The sequence below is a fragment of the Pogona vitticeps genome, chromosome 5 (genome assembly GCF_051106095.1).
Source record: "Pogona vitticeps strain Pit_001003342236 chromosome 5, PviZW2.1, whole genome shotgun sequence".
In the NCBI taxonomy this organism is placed as follows: Eukaryota; Metazoa; Chordata; class Lepidosauria; order Squamata; family Agamidae; genus Pogona; species Pogona vitticeps.
Genome location: NC_135787.1, coordinates 163468132 through 163487548, shown reverse-complemented (window position 1 = coordinate 163487548; position 19417 = coordinate 163468132). Strand labels below are relative to the sequence as shown.

The 19417-nt window shown below is 39.2% G+C and overlaps 1 protein-coding gene across 1 annotated transcript in view; it reads right to left on the bottom strand.

Moving 5' to 3' along the window:
* Positions 1 to 19417, bottom strand: part of ENTHD1 (ENTH domain containing 1) — a 193937-nt gene that overhangs the window by 123299 nt on the left and 51221 nt on the right. The gene's annotated exons all lie outside the window — the stretch shown is intronic.

The window sequence follows — 19417 nt, the reverse complement described above, 5'->3', positions numbered from 1 at the left end:
ACACTGTCTGTGAAGTTTTCATCTTTACTTCTGACATGAACCATAAGGACAAAATATTAGCTACCGTTGCTTTCTATGCAGATAAAACACTACATTCATCCAATACAAGGTTTGAGATAGAATCAATGCCCCTCTAATTTTTTGCCAGCACTGCACAGGAACCCTGCCCCACTCATGGTGTGTGTGTCTGGACACAACCAGAACCAAACAGGTGGCAACACTGGCTGCAGGTGTGTGGTACTGACACAGCACTGCGTAGCCACATACCCAATACAGTTCAGAAGGAATATTGGATGTAATCCATTCATGCACACTCCCTGGCCCACTGAATTCCAGTCCACCCTTTTTAATATACTGTATATATATAATTGGCTCAAAAATCCTCTTCCATATTCTAGAGAACACTGGGAGCAGTTCTGCTGTGTTTTGAAGGCCCTCCCATGCCCCACTCTCTACCATTTCCCCCCCCCCAAAAAATATATTTGATCACTAGATGGTGCAAGCATACAAAATTGTATGGAAAACATTCAAAGGAGGGGTTACAGAAGGGCGTGTGGTCCTCCAAGCTCAAGGGATGGTGATTAACAGACCTCTAAAGATCATTTGGCCATTAAACATCTCGTGTAAATTATTGATTTGTTATTGTTACATGCTGTCAAGATGATTCTGACTTGTAGCAATCCTAGGAGTTAAAGATCATGTTGTATCACAAACAGCCCTGCTTTGGTCTTGCAAACTAAAGGCCATGACTTATTTTATTGAGTCAGTCTGTCTCAAATGGGATCTTCCTCTTTTCTTACTGCCTTTCACTTGTCCTACCATTATTGTCTTTTATCATAAGTCTTCTCTTTTTATTATATGTTTAAAGTACAATAGCCTCAGTTTGGGCACTTTTTATTTCAGCAGAAGCTCAATCTTGATCTGATTTAGAGCCCATGTAATTGTCCTTCTGGTAATTGGTTGTATCCAAAAAGCTCTTCTCCAACAGCATATTTTGAATGAATCAATTTCTGTCATCTTTCTTTGCTGTCTAACCTCCATATTCATATATAATAACTGACAATATTTTTCATGATCTTGGTCTCTGTTGATACATCCTTATACTTAAGAATCTGTCCTAATTCCTTCATACGTGGACTTTTATGTCTCAGTCTTCTGATTTCCTACCTGCGGTCTCTATTGGACAGCATCAAAATTAGGTAATTTCTCTGTAGTGATTTTTGCCTTCTTGATTTTCAGCTGTAATCCTGCTTTTCCACTTTCTTCTTCCATCTTCATCAATAGTTTCAAGTCACTAATATTTTCTGCCAATTGTATCCAGATTTAGATATGTGTGATTGAACTTGCAAAAGTAGAATTGCCTGTTACCTCCTCTTCTTGACAGCAAAATGCAACATAGATGGTTGGAAAATCCTACTAGACAGCATGATATGTGGTAGGCAGAAAGGAAAAGTCATGAAAATTGTGCAGAGGCCTTCCATCCACAGAAAGTAAATCCTAAATCCAGTCCATTAATTCTGGAGTAAGTAAGCCCTGTTTAACTCAGTAGGACCCATTTCTGAGTCAACCCGCACAAATTTAGGCTATGCATTGGCTTAAATAGGATAAAAAGGGTAAACAGTTTCCCCTTGAGCTAGAAAAATAAAAGATGGAGGAAGGTATTCAACACTGATGAAGCCACTTAGAATTGGACCTTGTTCAATAAAATATCTTGTATCCTGCACTGATTTTACTGAATTAATGCTTTTCACACAGTATTGTGAGAGGGTAGAATTTTACTTTGATCACTCATTTAACAGTGAATACAGGTTCTGTTGTAGATAGGTAGGTATCTTTAGGGAAGATTATGTAACAAATGTGTATTTGAGCTTCCCATCTCCATACAGAGACAGTAATAATACTTACCGGTAATTATCTCCCTTATAGAGTTATTACAGGAACAAATTAATGATCTAAAAATGAAAAATACTTTGCATAATAAAACAAAATATAAGCATTAAAGTGCTGAGCCTGCCCTAATTTTGTTGTTCTTGATATGTTAAAGAAAGAATATGATAAAGAAACAGATACCCTCCACAGGGTGGAAGGAGATACAGTATATTGATAATCTTCTAACTTTATCTTGTCCAGAATGCAGGTGTTTAAGGGAGTATATAGCAGTACAGACAATAATCAGGACTACAGGACTATCCATCCTCTTGGTTTTAATTACTAGAAATGTAGGATAAAAACTTTGTGTTTCCTAATTAATTGTTATTAATATCCATATCTTCAACATAGTTTGTCGAAGCTGGCATCTATTGTGACTGGAGGGACAGAAGGCACAGCATCCCTTGGTGGGCAAAGCCAGGAATGACACCTTGCTGCTATCAACTACTGTAATCCTTCCATCTTCTCTCTAAAGCCGGGAGTTCAACAGGAGCACATCATATACAGGACTTTGACGCTCTGTCTCTGCAAACGAGGCAGGCAGGAGCAGGCTGGTTGGGCAAACCCTGAACCTGTGGTGGAGCAGAGACCCATTTGCCTAAACGGCCCAACTGACATTAAGCTATTTATGCTTTTTGTCCTGTTTCCACTAAAGTACACTGTTTTGGCCACTATGAGAAATACCACAATGGTTAATTTTTAATCATATTTGAGATCAAGGGACTGGTTTTTAAAATTTTGCAGGAAATCCACACTGAAATGTAGGAATTTAAACAATTGAAAAGCAGGTTAATAAACTTATTTTTAAAAAATTATTAAAGAAGAATGTAACTTGGGATGGAGAGAAAAATGTTATAAATTCATCTTTAAAAACTACATGTATTCTTACTTTGAGATGTGCAAGTGTCTTTAACTCAATTTGAGAAAACATTTAACATTCTGTTTCCTTCTGTCAGGAAATCATTGAAGTTTAGAGTTGGAAGGTACATTGGAGGAAACCTAGCTCAATACCAGTTCTTAACACAGGATACAATTCCATCATTCTTGACCAATGATATTGCAAAAAAGAGCCAAAGATTGGTAGTTTCTTTTCTTATCAAACAGCTTTTACCATTAGGAAATTTCTTTTGATGTCTAGCTGAAATGTATCTCACTACAATTTCCCACCCACTGGTTGTATTACATCATTTTCTCTGGCGCACCAGGGCAGCATGCAACTGGCCTTCAACCACCTGAAGATCTCAGTAATAATTCCCTTTAATCTCCTCTTGTCCAGGATAAATGCATTAAACTCTCTTAACCAGTCCTCATAGGATTTCTATATCAGGTAGAATGATATACAGTTTAAAAACAAAACAAGAAGTCACTTCCCTTTTCCAACCATCAGAGTTTTGCAGCTGTTTCACATTAAACCAAAGAACCTCCAGAGATCCGATCATGCATATCCCACATCACATCTAATTTAACTTTTTGTGAATGCTACATTTAGATCCTTACATCTACTGGGGAAGATGGAATCCTGTCCCATCTAGTTTCTTTGGGATTTCTGATACTATGGAGCTGTAATTACTCAAATTAAATTCTAGTAAAATGCTGCTTGTGTGAGGTCAAATACTAGTGTTGCCCTTAACACTGTAAAACTTTGCTTACAAAAAGTTCCCCAGATGTAGAGATTTGTTGGTTTTGGATGGCATTAAAAGAGTATAGGTTGCTTAATGTCTAGCAATCCAAACCATGTGGAGCACTGGACACCTTCAGAGAAACAGGACATAGTTATGTTTCCCTCCCTTATGGGTAGAAACTAAGGGCAAGCAGTTCTTTATTCAGTTAATTACAAAGGCAATCCTGTATAGATCTCCTGTATGGAAAATTTGTGCAGGGAAATCGCCTCAGAAGGAGACCATACCTGCGATACAAGGATATCTGCAAGCGGGATCTGAAAGCCTTAGGAATGGACCTCAACAGATGGGAACTCTAGACATCTGAGCAATCAGCCTAGAGGCAGGCGGTGCATCATGGCCTCTCCCAATTTGAAGAGACCCTTGTCCAGCAGGCCGAGGCAAACAGGCAGTCCCAAACCCAGCAAAATCAGGGAGCTGGTCAGGGGACAGATTGTATTTGTCTTCAGAGTGGAAGGGATTTGTCACTTTCGAATTGGCCTTCTCAGCCACACTAGACACTGTTCCAAGTCCTCCATACAGAGCATGATATCATAGTCTCTCAAGACTGAGAGGATGCCTAATCCACAAATACAATACATCTATAAATAACTAACACACCACAAATGATTTAAAAATACATGAGTGTTAATGTGAGTTGTTCAAGGCTGGTCTCTCTGTATTGCTAGGTATGTTGTATGTTACTGATTGAATAACCACTACGGGAAGAAAAAAAATAATAACTACCTTGAACAATATGAAGAAGGTGTTGGGAATTATTTTTTGGCATCTTTTCAGGTTTTGATCCATGTTAAGATTATGATGAATCATAATCTTCAAAGAAGAGTCGGGGGAATGTTGCATTACAAGCTTTACTTGAATCAGAACTTTTATACGTTGAGTCGCTACAATAAATTACAAAAAGATGGCACTCAATATTTCCTAATAGCACACTAGAGGATGACCATGTAAATGATCCTAGGAGAAGTGAGAACAACAACATCATGTGGTATCGTGTTAAAACTTTTAGAGATGGGAAAAATGAAATGCCAGAGCACAGCTCTACAGGGACCAACATAACAAAAATTACACTGGTTATTTTAAAACCGGGAGAGGAAAGAGAACACGAGGCAAAAACAAGGTGAAAATATGGATCCCTTTTGATCCCTGAAATTTGCAACTCCATCCAAACCTAATTCCAGCTAGGTGATGCACAGAGTTGATGGTTTCTATCATACGAATGGCTGGCCCTAGGACCTTTATAGTGGACTGTGCTAATGCAATATATTAATTCTGCTTGTTGTTTATTTGCTGTGCAGAATAAATTGGTCCTTTCCTTTAAAAGCCCTTCTGTTGCAAATGTATCACTACTCAAATATAAGTATTCTTTTACTGTTGAACAAATGATACTTCACCTTGCTTCACAGCTTATTTATTCTAAACCTGCCATTCTCTAACTTTTTTTTGGCCACAGCCATAAACACAATATGAAAGAAACAAAGGCGAAATCAGCATAGAATAAGTCGCATAACAAACCTTGTAAGGTGTGTGAAGAATTGTTTCCAGTCTGTGGCCCCCTCCAAATGTGCCAGGGGGGGAGAGGGGCATAATGGCTGCTCTAAACTATATTAATCACACCAACGTCTTATGGTCTAGTTGTCTAAAATAGTGTTCATTAATTAAGATTAAGAAATCCCTCAATATACCACATGACATGTTCTTATTCATTCTGTATTTGTTGCACGGTATATTGATTCATAACATGCTGACTCACTCAGTTCCTGGTCGCTCTCCCAAACAAGTGTGCTCTTTGTTTTGTTTTTTCAATTTACCTATTACATAAATATAAGTCTATTGTGCTATATAAGCAATTCAGAGTGACTATTAAAAGTCAGATCAGGGCCATGACCTATTTAACGTCAAAACAAATAAAAGCTTACACAGGAGCAGAGTAATCCGTGGCCCATGATTTCGAGCTTGAAAACTGCACAAACATTTCTGGTTTCTACATTTTAGCTCCTAAATACAGTAGACATTTCCCCAAAAGGTATTGAAAGACGGGCCATCACACTGTGAGCCATGCAGATAATATATGTCGTGCTATCCGTATTGCAAATGGACAGGGAAGATCGAGGCTAAGAATAAAGTCTCCCAGTAAATTCACAACGGGCGGGTGTGGGCACAAATTGGGGTGCAATGCTTCAAAGCATATTCTCTGGCAACTATATTGCACCAGTTCTGTAATGATGGATGTACTGTAATTAGTTGTGCTCATTTGTATTTCTGCTCTATGCCAACTCACCAATATATTCAAGACCATTTTCAAGACCAAAAATCTTTTGAATTGCAGCCAACATTTAATATTTTCAGATATGCTTCTCTGTCCCAGTAAGTATTGTTAGATGTAACCTAACACTTGTAAAACAAACAAGTGATTCATTCAGTCCAAAGTCTCCATCTTGAGACTGAGTACTCTGTATTTTGAATTTTCCTGTTTCTTTTCCATTCCATAATTCTTTATATCATCTAGACTAAAAAAGATTTCTGGAGAACATGAAAACCTCCACAGTTTTAGGACATTTTGATTGTTCATAGACCTATATTGCTTAATTCTGGATTTTTTTCTCTCCTTATGGATCAGCATGAAATGTCTCTGACATTTTCTTTTACAATTAGCTGTTCCCTTGGACATTTTCAGGGCATGTTCCTTGAAACATGGCTCCCCATAACACAATCTGGTGTTCACAGTAACACACAGCAGAAGAGACATGCTATTTAGAAGTAATGCAGACTGACTTAACTTTATAGACTGCTGCATTACTGTTTCCACACTCATCATAAGAAGTACAGGGGACCTAGACTACCGTGGTTTCTATACCTGGCAGAGACTACTGTCAGGTAAGACAGGATGGCCCAAGGGAAAAAAAATATCTGCTCTTCTCTCCTGACAGTGAAGCACACAGGAAAGTCACTGGGCAAAATTGTGTTGCATAACTCTGCACCAGTGTAATTTGGATTGGGAACCTGTGAAGGAGAAGTAGAGAGGAGAAAGAGAGATGAGAGTGCACCGTCTCCCCAAATAATAGTACCACAGAAAGAGATGGTGGGATAAGAAACAAGAGGATGGATTGTAAATGAAAAGGAGGAGAAAGAAGTAAAGGTGGAAATTTGCCTAGTGGAGGAAGGAAAGGGAAAGGAAGGGGAGGAGTTAAGCTGGCCTGTATGGGAGGAGAATATAAAAGAAGGGGGGAAAGGAATAAGAAAGGAAGGAGAATCTACTGATAAAAAAAGATTTTTACTAATATTTAACAAATAGTGCTGTGATATTTCCTCATCAGAATGTGGGAGTGTTGAAAAAAACTAGCTCAGGCTATCAGTGAGTCCAACCCTGCTGATTATTAACACCTGTCAATGGTACGTTTGACTTTTATTACAAACATGGTGAGAACGTAAGGAAGAAACAAAAGAAGCAATACAAAAGCTAATGTTATGTTACACTCTGGTTGACTATCTTTCTGGCAGTTTCACAGGGAGGATGTACAAAAGCTGTATGTTTTTTCTATGCTGTGAATGAATAAATGTGCATCAGCCATTCTCCTGATACAGTGTAATAAAGGTAGCCCAGTCCCTATGTTTGTAATTAAATCTGCTGAGTCCAGAAAATGTTTGGAGGATGAAGAAAAAAACAGTGTTACTCTAAAATTTGGGACAAACATTTTAGTATTTTTATTCAAGGCAAGAAAGGTCTATATTGATCATGACTGGCTTCCATTTTTAAAAGACTTATTCTCCATTTTACAAAAGGCATCAAGACAACTGCAACCATTCACACTCCTCCAAAAAGGTATCAGGTGCAGTTTAAATCCTCTTTGCATTCCAAGACAAATATTGTTTTGTTTTTTTAAAAAAACACAGGCAGAGGCTGGATGCATGACAGCATTCAAGATTTAGGACCTCTTGTCAGATGTATCGAAATATTGTTGCTATGTGCAGTCAAATGCTTCTGACTTATTATGATTATATGTATTGGTGATCTCCAAAAGGTTGTTCAGCTTCTACATTTGTACTGAGAAACTGGGAATACCATAATTTTCATTATCTTTGCCTTGGTCTCCAGTGACCCATCTTTACACTTGAAGATTTTTTCTATATGCATAACAGCTGCCTTCCTGAGCCTCCGCCTTCTGATTTCTTGGCTGCAGTCTCTGTTTTGATTAAGAATTGAATCATTTATTTATTTATTTATTTATTTATTTATTTATTTATTTATTTATTTATTTATTGGACTTATATACCGCCCCATAGCGCTACAAGCACTCTCCGGGCGGTTTACAATTTTTAATTATACAGGCTACACATTGCCCCCCCCAGCAAGCTGGGTACTCATTTTACCGACCTCGGAAGGATGGAAGGCTGAGTCAACCTTGAGCCGGCTACCTGGGATTTGAACCCCAGGTCGTGAACACAGTTTTAGCTGCAGTACAGTGTTTTAACCACTGCGCCACAAGGCTCAATCAACATATGAAAAACGTTTAATGACATTTATTTCTTCATGATCAATATTAAAAATTGTCAAATTATTCTGTAGCCATGATTTTCTTTATTCTTAAAATTGTCAAATTATTCTGTAGCCATGATTTTCTTTATTCTTAATGCATTTGTATTTTCTTCTGTAACTATTCTCAGTAGTTGTTTCAAGTCACTTTGTAACTGTCTGATTGAAAACAGTCTATACCAATCCACTTTAATCCACTTCTGGTATACTATTACCATCTTTTTAAAAATGTCTTATTTCAGGTCCCTTTAGTTTGGACACACTAAATATTACAATAAACATTCAATTTCTTGTTTTTTTAATAGTTTCAAGCTTGCCTGTGTTGTACAGTACCAGAGTTTCTTTTGCTTCCATGTACCTCAGCAACAAGATGTCTCTTTGCTTTAGTCCAGTTGCTTTATCACTTAACCTCTGCTCTCCCCTGCAGCTGGCTGACTGCTTTCCAGTCTAGGAGTCTCATCTTCTAGCAACTACTTATTGTTTAATTCCACATTGTCTCATTGCAAGGTTTCCAAGGCATTTTGATCTGATGGCTCTTTTTGACCACATGCCTTGTAACAGAGTCTAGCCACCTGACAGTATTACTCTTAGGCCAGAAACAGGTATTAGAGCCAGTCCGTGACTGAAAGAAGGAAATTATTAGGGCCACTGTGAAATACAAAAAGTGGACTAGATGGCCCTATGGCCTGATCCAGCAGGGCTCCTGTTATGTTCTTATGTTCCTTCCACTAGAAATTCCTAATATTATGAAGTGGCTTAAGAAAGCCACTTTAGGATATTGGCAAATTAAACAACTCTTCTGCTCCTCTATGGAGGGGGGGCAGAGGAAGTAAAACAACAACAGTGTATTAAGACAGGACTGCATCACTTATTAAAAAAATTTTTTTAATTAGAAAACATCCTTCTGGAACCAGGAGGCAGGAGAAGTAGTGAGGGTTTCCCTCCACTTCACTTGTCTTAAAAGTCCAGTTCAGAAGTTTCCCACAACCAAATCTACAGTGGCTTCTATTATATTTTCCATTATAGAAGTTGATTACTGATCCACTTGAGGTGGGTGGAATGGCAAAGTAAACAAGCTATCGAAATAAAAAGGGAGTTAATGTGGATTTTGCTTATGAAGAACCAGGGATCTGAAATTTTACATCAAGGATTTGTGACAGAAATTGCTTCAAGGAAGGAATGAAAAATACTACTGGTGAATTTATCCAAATTTGTATCATGAGAAAGGCTATTTAGGAGATAAAATTACACAGGAGGGGACGTCAAGGAGCATATATGCCAAAGATACAAATTCATAACCACAATTAGATGTTAAATATAAGGTGTCACATCTTTCATTTAGTACAAAATTTGCAAGGCATTGCAAAGTAAAGCAACCAGGGCCCAGGAACCATAACATATGTGGGAGGTGTTTGGTAGAGGATGTTTCAAAATTAAGAAATGGAGTACAGAAGAAATATTCCAAAGAGAAGGAGTGTTTCATGTAAGAAAATTTTAGTAGCTTTGGAGAATATTTGGAAATCAGTCAGGAAATTAATATAGACCCAATAAGATATGCCAGAAAGAAACCTGGAATGTATGCAGTACATAAATGACAGCTGGTCTACCGCTGCCACTAGGGCTATAGACACGATTGTGCCTAAACGCCCTCTCCTGCGTAGAGCTCGGCCTGCGCCCTGGTTTAACCAGGACCTTCGAGCAATGAAGTGATATAGGAGAAGGCTAGAGCGTAGGTGGAGGAAGAACCTGACGGATTATAATTGGATAGCTGTCAGGGTCGCAACTAACCTTTACCTGTCTAAGGTAAAGGCTGCTTGTCGAACATACTTCGCTAACTGGATAAGCGAAGCTTCAAATCAGCAGGCAGAGTTATTCCGTATAGTGTGCGACCTATCCGGAATTGGTCTGGGTGATGGGCCTCCCCCTAGTTTTTCACCGGACCAATTTGCAGCTTTTAAAAAATCTAAAGTGGAGGCCATCTGCCAGGAGTTCTCTCCTTTTTTGCATACAGTGAGTTGAGCTGAGATGTCCAGTGCTCCGTCTTGTCCGGTAATTTTCGATTCCTCTCAGCCTGTGACGCCTGGCTCTGTGGACAAGGTGCTTGATCGCTGCTGGGCCACCACCTCCTCCCTTGACCCTTGCCCAGCCTGACTAATCAAAGCAGCCAGGCCGATAACAATAGAATGGGCCACAGCAATAATAAATGGGTCTTTCCTTAAGGAAACACTCATTAGGCCCATAAGAAAGAAACTTAATATAGCAGCGGATGAAATTGGCAATTATAGGCCCGTCGCCAATGTTTCTTTCATGAGCAAAGTGGTCGAGAGGGTGATGGCCGATCAGCTTCAGGCACACTTGGATGAAACAGATGCCCTAGATCCATTCCAGTCGGGCTTCAGGCCACGCCACGGTACAGAGATGGCATTGGTCGCCCTGTATGATGACATGCTGAGGGAGGCTGACAGGGGTAAAATATCTCTGTTGGTCCTTCTCAACATCTCTGCGGCCTTTGATACCGTTGACCACGGTGTCCTCCTGAGGAGGCTCTCTGAGTTGGGAATTGGTGGCCTGGTGCTTGCCTGGCTCCATTACTTCTTGGAGGACCGCCCCCAGAGAGTGCAGCTTGGGGAGAGTGTTTCGGCCCCGTGGACTCTCAATTGTGGGGTTCCACAGGAGTCGATTATCTCCCCAATGCTGTTCAACATCTATATGAGGCCGCCGGGTGGGGTCATCAGGGGGTGTGGGGCATCGTGTCATCAATATGCTGATGACACCGAGCTCTACATCTCCTTTTCACCAACTGCAGGTGATGATGTCCCGTCCCACCAGCGTCCTGTCCCTCCAGGGGCCGTACTGCAATGGATGCAGGAAAATGGGCTGAGGCTGAATCTGGACAAGATGGAAGTTCTGAGGGTGGGTGCCCCCGTGGTTGGCTGCTTGGGTGACTCACATTTGGGGGGGTGACCCTGGTCGCGAAGAGCGGGGTTCGCAGCTTGGGGGTACATCTGGACCAGACACTCACCATGGAAACACAGGTGGCATCGATAGTCCGCACCACCTTTTTCCACCTTTGCCGGATTGCCCGGCTGCAACCCTATCTCGACACAGGGGCGCTCACTACCTTGGTGCATGCGCTCATAATCTCAAGATTAGACCACTGTAACACGCTCAACATGGGGCTGCCTTTGAGGCTGATGCGGAAACTTCAGGTGGTACAGAACGCGGCGGCCAGACTCCTTAGTGGAGTGAGAATATACCAGCATATTTCTCCTATTCTGGCCATGCTACACTGGCTGCCCATCCGTTTCCGCATCAACTTCAAAGTTCTAATGCTTACTTATAAGGCCCTAAACGGTTTAGAACCTCGATATTTGGCGGAACGCCTGCTCCCACCAAGATCTACCCGGATCACCCGTGCGAGCCAGGAGGTGAGGCTGAGGAGCCTGACGCCGAGGGAGGCCCAGGAGCCTGACACCGAGGGAGGCCCGGAAGGAAAAGACACAATAGGCCCTTCTCGGCGGTGGCTCCCCGCCTCTGGAACAATCTCCCTCCGGAGATTCACGCGGCCCCTACGCTGGGTACCTTTAAAAGCCAACTAAAAACATGGATGTATATTCAGGCCTTCCCTCCTGTCAATACTTGATTTTTCTTTAATTCTTCTTTTTATTCTTTCTTTATTTATTAGTTCCTTTAATTTTGTAATATAATTTGTTCTGGTTGTCTTATATAATATTTTTGTCTTATTTTATTGTATTTATGTCACACTGAAAGCCGCCTAGAGTGGTCGTATAGACCAGATGGGCAGGATATAAATCAAATAAATAAATAAAATAAGTAAATAAATAAATTGTTGTTGTTTAGTTCTTAAGTCATGTCCGACTCTTCGTGACTCCATGGACCAGAGCACACCAGGCCCTCCTGTCTTCCACTGCCTCCCGAAGTTTTGTCAAATTCATGTTGGTAGTTTCGATGATATTGTCCAACCATCTCGTCCTTGTCCTAAATTAGCATTTCCCAATTTGGTGTTCTCCAGATTTATTTGACTATAGACAACACCATCACAACAGTTACAGTAATGTAAAGCATAGTCTAACACAGGGATCCTGAATCCGCGGACCAGTACAAGTCTGTGACCTTGGAAGGACTGGGCCGCCAGGACAGATGAACGGAGAGCAGGAGGTGAGACGCAAGCTAGTCTGTTTGAGACCAGCAGTTATTAAATTTGGGGCTTCCTGATACTCAGACATTATCTCTCAAAAACCCCAAACAGTATTGACAATGGGCACATTTCCTGGGAACTAAACTAAAACATATGGATGGCCGATAAAATAAGAACTGTGGCATTGGATAAATTCAGCACCCAGTGAGCAAAACATTTCATTAATGGAAGAATAAGCAACTCAGAAGGTGGGGGGGAATTGCATGTAAGGCTTAAGTGCTTGTCTTGAAGTCACTGTCTTATTACTTATTTGGATTTTTAATCAGTGTTAATGTGGAATAAGCAGCAAAAGGGAGACATAAATTAGGTATGCATTATTGTCAACATAGGTCTTTACATTCAGATTATGAACCACTTTCGCAGTTTTGCTTTATTTCCAGAGGACAATTAGACAGGTGGTAGGTCTTCTCTGCCTCCCTAATGACCTAACTATGGACAGAGGAAGATGCTATAAATGTCATTTGTTATTAGAGGTGAAAGCATGTTACCATTGGAGAGCTATGATTCATGCATATTTTCATGTTTGAGAAATCAGACTGCAATGAAATGCTATGCATAAGTTCTGAACACCAACCACAAAATCAAGCAAGACAGTTTACACACTTCAGCAAATACAAGATGTTTCTGCTCTAACATTTATTCACACTTAAAGGATTTTCCTCTTCTACAGATGGGTTATGTGTAGTATCTGTTTTTATCCTACACATAAGGTTAAGCACACTAATACAGAGGGCTATTTCGGTTTATGATGCTGATGCTCTATCTGTTCCACTAAGTAATATGCAGAAGCATGATCCTGGGCACAGAAGAGTTGCTGAAGAAGATCCCCTCCCCAAATCCATCCACCACAACAACTATCTTTAATGGTCTTCACAATTGTGTAGTGAGGATTCTTCCCTATTAAGAGAAATAAGAGAATGGGAACGCCAGTTGCAGAAAATACGCTGATCTAAGCACAAGCACAAATCCTTCTTCCCATGTACCAACAAATCAGCAGAAATCTAGAACCCAGAGCCCTGCAAGAGAATGTAGACGCAAAGGCACTAGAAGGTTTACATTAATGTCTCAAAGTAGATTATATTCCTTTTGATTCTTCAAATACGTAGTTTGATATGCTTATTTCATCAAGTGCGGGACTTAAAAGGGATCCAAACACGTTTCCTCCTGCACATGCATCTGCCATCAAAACAATACCTGGAGCTTAGAAATTTTACTGTTTTTAATTAGAATTCCCAGAATCCTTTAACCATATTTTATACACATGTCAGATAAAATAACTTTCTGAGGACTTAACAGTAGCAAAATAAATAGTTGTGATAACTAGGTCTCAGTCAGTCCTGATTGGTGAGAACAAACTTAGTCCTGGATATTAGGATCTCAGTTCAATTTCCAAAATGGGGTTCATCTCTAACACAAATATTAATTTATTTTCCAATGAATGCATAGAAAACCAAATTAAGACATGCATCAAATCATAAACATGTTGCTGATTTCAGTTGGGAGCTATGTCTAAAGATGAAGAATTCAGAGGTACATGATATATGTATAATACAATAAATGCTGATTATTAGCAAGCTGGCTGGAGACTCTGTTACAAAAAATTCATAATCATGAGACAAAATAATGAAATGAAAATGGAAGACAATATTACTGCAGATACAGCAAATTTTAAATTAATTAATTCTTGCTTACAAAAAAGCTAAAGTTCTGAAAACTAAGACTCAAAAAAGAAAGACTGGCACATGTTTTATGGCAGAAACAGATGAGTCTCCACTGCAATTCTGAAACAGGTCATTTAACCTATATCAGAATTATATTGAGCAAATGACAGTAAAGCCTCTTATATGAATTTACTGAGGTGATGTGGTGTAATGCAATGTTAATATTTCAAATGCTCAGATAATAAATCTGTCCAGATTCTGTGATCGATGGGAATTCAAAAATGATAATTTCCTTAATGAATAGAGGTATGCATCCTTCAGTCTCGAGAGACTATGGTATCGTGCCCTGTATGGAGGACTTGGAACAGCGTCTAGTGTGGCTGAGAAGGCCAATTCGAGAGTGACAATCTCTTCCACACTGAAGACAAATCCAATCTGTCCCCTGTCCAGCTAAATACAGTATATATACCCCTGTTGCCAAGCTAAAGTGCTTAGCACAATGTCCATAAATTCTGGCTTCCCACCACATTTGCTTAAAAAGTCATTTTTAATGGGGCAAAGTCATCTCAAAAAGTAGAGGCTTCTTTCTCTCTCAAAAGGGCTTGTTTGGCTTCTTTCTCTCTCAAAAGGGCTTGTTTCTCTTATACACATATACTGTACACTAAATCTAATATTCAGCTCCGAAAGGTCAGGGAAGAGATCCCCAAGGTGGGAAACAGTTTTAGATGGTTAACATGCATTTTGTGCAGACAGCATGAGGGGCAATTATGTGGCAGTGAGGCAAGGTGGCATCAAAGATATATAAAAAGTAATGAGGATTTGCAAAGTTGATATATATTAGGGAGGGGAGTAGTTTTGTTTACTCAGTGCTGCTCTTGAGAAAGCTATGATCTGCAGGCTTCCATTGGGCTACAGTTCAACAGGCTTTACATGCAGAAGGTTCCAGGTTTAATCCATGATGTTTGCAGTTCAGATACACCAACTTGGAAAAACCTAGATTTTATAGCACAACAGACCAGAGGTCTGATTCAGTAAAAGACATATTCATGAATGCTGAAGCTGCCAAACATATGAAAATCAATGGACTGCATTTACAAGGAAGAGGAACATTCAGGTGTCGACACATTAATTTTGTAAACTGCACACTTCCATGCAATTTCATTCATGTAAATAATCTTTCTAAATTTCCTTAATATGTAGACAAGTTAAGAACACCTATGTTTGAAAGACCAAAACCAAATACTTCCGAAATCTTAAAAATGGTATTACAGTACTTTGGCCTAAATCAAGCTGATAGTCCCAACTAGATAGACCTACTGAACCAACTGCTAAACACAAGAGTTATTAATTCAATATAATAAAATGGTAGTATTATACCAAGTTCATTCTGACTTATGTCAAAAACTACTGCCATTTCCTAGAATGGGCTGACGTTAGCTAGGTCTAACACTTTGATTCATCTTTTGCCATATACATACTACAGTATTTGAATGCAGGTTCATTTGCTCTTTTTTCAATATTTGCATTTGCCAAAGTGTTTCATTCATAGTATGCTCCTACAGTTTTAACCTTTATGGAACAGTCCCACACTGCAATACAAGCTGTTGTTAGCAACAAAAAGCATACTGGTTCTTGGAAATTAAACTTCAATGAAAAGGGGGAGTTTGCCTGGCTTATCAGTTGCTTTATGCAATGGTACAGCTATGAAGTAATTAAAAACAAGAATAAATACAATATAATTGTTAAGAGGTCACAAAGTTGCACCAGATGGAGGAAATGAGAAGAATTGTGCAGCTCATATCTAGCTACATATGTCACAGGTATTAGCTAGCCAATAAGTATCTATGATCTTGCATAACCACATTTCACACTGGACTTCCAATCCAAACAAAATATCTTACCATCACAAATGGGGGATGGACAAAGTTTATTTCTGCAGTGAGAAAACACTTTATTAGCCTGGAAAGACTAAAATTCAAAACAATATCAAGGTAGCTCTGGCGGGAAACATCTTCACAAAGACATTTGGATCACCCACAACAGCATGAGGGAAATAGACATTACCTGGAAAAACCTTTTACTCCATATTTTAACACAAATACATTTTTAAAACTTCCAAGGATCACTTAAATCAGTGGTTCTTAACCTTTTTGAAAGAAACGCCCCCTTGAGCCATTGAGGAAGTTATCATCGCCCCCCTCCCCGCGGTGATCTTTATTTATTTATTTATTTATTTATTTATTTATTTATTTATTTATTTATTTATTTATTTATTTATTTATTTATTTATTTATGACACTTAAATTCAATGACCCCTGAAAACAAAATTAAATTCCAAGAAAATGAAATGCCCCCCAAAAAGTAACATTTAATGATTTAGTGGCAACTGACTTTTAAGATGCAAAAAGAAATATAAAAAGGGCATAAAAACAAATGCAGGAACTAAAAATTTCAAGACAAAAAGTCTGAAACTAAATTAAAATGGGAGGAAAATATATATTCATGCACACTGTAAAAAGGCTGCAGCCATCTTCACAGGTTTGGCTTGCTCCAGCGCCCCCCTACCGCCCCCTTCTGCTCCAGTGCCCCCACACCGCCCCTTTTTGTTCTACCGCCCCCCTGAAAAATGAAATTGCCCCCTGGGGGGCATTATCGCCCACGTTAAGAACCACTGACTTAAATTAAATATTATTGGATGTGACCTACAAAACACATAAACCTACATTTTTACTTAAACTATATACAGTATATGTAACTAATTCTAAAAAAGTTGTGCCAGGTTTTAATGTCACCTGCCCTTGTTTTTGTATTGTGTAAGGACCATATGGCTTTGTTTTTCCCCCAACCCAATAGATAATGACATACCACATAAATTAAAATCCAAATGGTTCATTTATTAAGCCTGTATACTGTACAGTACTTAAACAACAAAAGTTAAGAGGGAGACCATAATAACAATAAAAACAATGTTAAAGCAACATTAAAGGTAAAAGTTCCCCTTGACAATTAAGTCATCATGTCTGACTCTGGGGTCAGTGCTCATTCTCGTTTGTAAGCCAAAGAGATGGCGTTTGTCCGTAAGCACATTCCATGGTCACATGGCCAACATGACTAAACATGGAATGCCATTACCTTCCCACTGAGGTGGTACCTATTTATCCACTCACATTTTGCATGATTTCAAACTGCTAGGTTAGCAGGAGCTGGGACAACCAACAGAAGCTCGCCCCATTGTGTGGATTCAAAGTTTAAAAGTCAGGGAGGAGGGGGAAAAGATTATGATTATGGTTCTAATTTCATTTGCTTTGGTGGGAAGAAGATTGGCTTGACGGCCTACTTCCCAGTCTAATATCCACAATCCTGCATTGTTCAAACTTTGTATTAGTCATTTGCATTAAAAGTATCCTTTCATAAGGAACCTATCCTTCACTGGGGACCTTTCCACAAAAATAGACAACTGGGAGAAAGGCTAAGTGTACACTGAATGCACACTGTTAATAAAAAATATATTGGTGTACCCCTGATATAACTATGTGCTTGACAAACTGCAGATCTGTGTCATAAATTGAATTTATCAAGCATGTTTACTGCCTCACCAATCTGTTGCCTCCTAATCCATCTCTTCCTATACAGTGGACCCTTGACTTACAGACGTCTTGACTTACAGACTTTTTGAGTTACAGACTTCTCTGGCTGCAAAATTTAGGTTTGACTTGCAGCCTGAGAATTGACTTACAGACCAGAAAAAAACCAAAATGGAACAAAAACGGCCTGTTACGGGATTAATCGGTTTTCAATGCACTGTAGGTCAATGGAGACTTGATTTACAGACTTTTTGACTTGAGAACTGCCTTCCAATACAGATTAAGTTCTCAAGTCAAGACCCCACTGTACTGTACTTTTCTTCTCTATTGGGCAGCCTGTCAAATAGCCATCTACGCTGTTAAAAAATAAATACATCCTGCAAGACAAAATGTTTGCTGTTTCTGCCTCTCATTTTTCATCATTTCCCGCTAATAAATATTGCTTAACAAATGCAATAACCCAGGGCAAGAAGCAGTTCCACACTATACTAACCCATCAGTGCATTTTATGCTGTATGAAAAGTTTACAGTCATAAATTCCAGCCAGAGAAGGAAATTCTTTCTACCTATAGTTAACTGTATTGCCATTCAAACCACAGAGCACTTCTGAATGCAATTCATCAGGCATTGATCATATGAATTTTGTATTTACTCAGACCAGTGGTGAGTAAATATCTGTTCTCCTCTATTTGTTATTGGTCTATGACTTCCAGTGTCTCCAACTAGCATAAACAGCGGGGAGGGGAAAAGGTACAGAAGTCTCACTCCAACAATATGTGGAGGGCTATACGTACATTCCTATTCCTGATTTAAGCTGGTCTTCCCTATGTAGTAACGCCTCTGCCAGGCAAATCAACAGTGACAGGTGTTCTCTTTTGGCAATGTTTTCATAGAACCAACCCACAGAAAAACAAGAAACACATTGTCTTTTCAAGACTATGTACTGCTGAAATTTAAAGAGTTGGAAAGTGGAAGGACATCTGCCTAGATTTCAATTAATGTTGTGTCTATATGCCGCACCTGTAAAGCATTCAGAAAAACAAATACATCATAGAGAAAGCAGATGTCCATAGGAGTATGTACTATACAAGGGTCATTGCTCTGTGCTAGATTTCTTTAAACAAAACCAAATTTCCATTTTTTAAAAAAGATTGTCCTTAAAAAATGAAGTACTGTATATATAATTTGCTTCCTTTCTTAAGCATTCTGCCTCTGTGCCTTTATTAAGTAATCTGCACCATTCCATACTACCTAAATCCACCGACTGTCTTGAAGTCATTGTTTACACTCTGAATACCTGGAGCCGCTCTATAAGAGATAAAAATAAACATTCAAGAAAGTGTTGGGAGATACTGAGTCATGTTCAGCCCAAAGCAAAAATTACTGCAGCTCTGCAGTTTTGTAGGACTCAATGACCCCATGAGGAAAATTCTCATAAATCCATGATTTAGTGTGTTCCTGAATGTATTTTCTACTTGTCTGTGCTATAGTTGTATGGGATGCCAAACCTGATGATGTCCTGTATATACTGAAATATATATAAAGAACACTTAAAGAACACTTTTCTAACGTATGAGTATATGATAGGGTTGCAAAAGCCTAGATGCATTTTTGTTCCTGTACCAGCTTTCCCTTTGGTAGCCATTGTAAATTAGGTTTAACAGTGTGCACAGAGACCATCCCAAAAGGAACTCAAGGGATTCACTGGAAATATATAAGACACCTGGCTGGGCATGTGACTGTACAATCTGAGGTGGGCCAAACCTAATTCTGGGGTGTACAGCAATAAATTGTTATTTGTAACCATCACC